We start from the raw sequence: 2,946 nt of genomic DNA, 5'->3' as shown, positions 1-2,946 counted from the left end.
TAATGAGAAATGCATTGAACCTTTTGACCAAATTGAGGGAAAAAATATCATTTTTACCATATTCAATCTTCCCATCCAGGAACAGGATAGGACGCTTGACTATTCAAGTCTTCTCACAAACTTTGGTGAAATTTTAGTTTTCTACAGAGAAGTATTTCATGTTTCTTGTCAATTCCTAGGAATTTTATCATTTTCCCCTACTATTGTGAAGGAAATCTTTTTCTACTATGTCTTCTTTTTTTTTTTTAAGATTTTATTTATTTATGTGACAGAGAGACAGCCAGCGAGAGAGGGACACAGCGGGGATTGGGAGAGGAAGAAGCAGGCTCCCAGTGGAGGAGCCCGATGTGGGACTCGATCCGGAACACCGGGATCACGCCCTGAGCCAAAGGCAGACACTTAATGACTGCACTACCCAGGCGCCCCTCTACTATGTCTTCTGATTAGATATTGCCGGTATTCAGAGAAGCTAATGGTTTGGGTATATATTTATCTTTTATCTAGCTATCTCACATAATTTTCTTATTAGTTCTAATAAATATTCCTTTTATTCTCTTAGATTATTTAAGTAGACAACCACATCATCCTCAAAGAGTGCTAATTCTGAGTCTTTCTTCCTAATATTTATACCACTTTTTTCTTTTTTTTACCCCACTGGTTAAAACTTCTAGAAAATATGTTGGTTAGTGACAGTGATGGCAGTCACACTTACTTTGTTCCTGAACTTAATGGCAGTTTATTTAGTATTTCACTATTACATTTGATGATTGTCTTTGGTTTCTGATAAAAAAATTCTTTATCAATTTAAGGACATTTTCACTAATAGCTTACTATACTAGTTATCTATTGCTGTGTAACAAATTACCCCAATACAGCAAGATATAACTAGGACACTTACTAAGAGTTCTAAAATCAAGAACGGATGTGTAATTCTATCAGATTATTTTTTCAGCATTTATGGTGATAGGTATATGTTCTGTTTACCTTAATCTATTAATGTAATCCATTACAATAACAGCTTTCCTAATGTTGAACAATCCCTGTGCTCCTGGGACAAACCTTCATTTGTCACGATACATTCTTCTTTCGATACACTGATGGATTCAGTTTGATACTATTTTATTTAAAATATTTGTGACTTTATTAATATATGAGATTAGGCAGATTAGGCTATAGTTTTCTTTCTTTTCTTTTCTTTTCTTTTTTTTTTTTTTTGTCTAAACCTATCCAGTTATACTAGCTTTCTGGAATGAACTGGGAAGCTGTCCATTTTTTTCTATTATCCGATCTTTACAGATTCTATAGAACTTCCATCACACCAGAACTTCCATAATACCAACTGGGCCCTGGTACCATTTCCGAGTAGAAAACTTTGACCATCTTTTTAACTTCTTCTATATTGTTCTATTCTATTCAGCTTTTCTGTCACTCCTTAAATCAATATGGTAATTTTTATTTTCCTAGAAAACCACCCATTTCATCTAGAGTTTCACATTTATTGGTACAAAAGTATAAAAGCATCTTTTATGACTTTTTTCATCTCTTCAAAATCTGTGGTTAAATCCCCTTCATCATACCTTTTTTTTTTTTTAAAGATTTTATTTATTTATTTGACAGAGAGAGAGACAGCCAGCGAGAGAGGGAACACAAGCAGGGGGAGTGGGAGAGGAAGAAGCAGACTCCTAGCGGAGGAGCCTGATGTGGGGCTCGATCCCGGATCGCCGGGATCACGCCCTGAGCCGAAGGCAGACGCTTAACCGCTGTGCCACCCAGGCGCCCCATCATACCTTATTTTATTTATGTCTTTCTTGCCTTTTTCTCTGTCCTATTTGCCAGAGGACGGTCTGTCTAGTTTACTCGTCTTTTCAAAAACCACCTCTTAGTTTATCAAATCTTTTGTTTTCTATTTCATTAATTTCTGGTTTTATCTATAGTGATTACTTTATTCTGCTTTCTTTTGGTTGTTCTTTTCCTAAATTCTTGAGTGGAATAATTAGTTCATTTAATTTAAACTGTCTTGTTCTCTAATAAAAGCATTTAAGACTATAAATTCTCCTCTCGGAATCCCCCATGGTCACATCCCGTAGGTTTTGATATATAGTATTCCCGTTGACATTTATTCTAAATAGTCTATAATTGATACTTATCCTAAATAGTCTATAAATTCCATTCTTGTTTCCTCTTTCACCCAAGTATTTTTCAACTTTCAAATAGACCTAACCTTTTTGCCGTTGCTATGAATATTTCATGTTATTGCATTACAATTAGAAAATGTAAAATGTGATTTCCAATTAACTTGGAAATAATGTTGTTCTCAAAGGTGTGGGCGATTTTTCCCTCTGCCTAAACACCCTTCCCCATCCTATCCAACTGGCAAACTCTTACTCATCCTTCAAAACAGCTCAAATATGACATATTCTTGAACCGACCACTCCCACTTTGGGGGGCAGGTATCTAGGGAAGGATTTTTAAGGAAGGACAAACTACAAACAGAACCTGAATGTCCTCTTTGGTCTCCTACCTGGTCTCCCAGTCACTCTCCTCACATGCTCAGACATCCATTCTACATTCATTCCAGGGGCTAGAGGGAGATGGGGGAGGGGGTCTGGCAATGCTGTGGCAGATTTGTCCGGAAGGGTGAAGGATGGGGGGAGGGATGGGTCTAGCTCTTACCTGCTCTCTGCCAGCCTGCCTGAGGGGGTAAGCTTCATGGAGTCAAGGACCTGAGTAGGACAGCAATACTGGTGTAGAGTATGAGACGCTGTGGACCTGAGAGACAGCAAGAGACAGAGAGAAAGAGAGACAGAGAGAGAGACAGGGAGGGAGGGGAGAGGCAGGATGGGGAGTAGGGACAAGGAAGTGAGAGCGAGTGGGGAAGGGGAGAGGGAAGACTGGGAGGAATGGGTGTTGGAGGATTGGGAATGGAAGAGAAGGGGTGGGAGGTGG

At 38.6% G+C, this 2,946-nt stretch overlaps 1 protein-coding gene and 1 long non-coding RNA gene across 3 annotated transcripts in view; both read right to left on the bottom strand.

Moving 5' to 3' along the window:
• Window positions 1-2,934, bottom strand: part of LOC121103044 — a 12,797-nt gene extending 9,863 nt beyond the window's left edge. The window contains exon 1 of the long non-coding RNA XR_005835164.1: window positions 2,674-2,934. This is a non-coding gene — a long non-coding RNA (uncharacterized LOC121103044). The remainder of the gene's footprint in view (window positions 1-2,673) is intronic.
• IQSEC2 (IQ motif and Sec7 domain ArfGEF 2) overlaps window positions 1-2,946 on the bottom strand; it is an 81,811-nt gene that overhangs the window by 38,291 nt on the left and 40,574 nt on the right. The window lies entirely within an intron of this gene.

The sequence above is a fragment of the Ursus maritimus genome, assembly GCF_017311325.1.
Source record: "Ursus maritimus isolate PB19 chromosome X unlocalized genomic scaffold, ASM1731132v1 scaffold_X1, whole genome shotgun sequence".
Lineage (NCBI taxonomy): Eukaryota > Metazoa > Chordata > Mammalia > Carnivora > Ursidae > Ursus > Ursus maritimus.
Note: the sequence above shows the minus strand (reverse complement) of the source record. Positions and strands in the feature narration are given on the sequence as shown.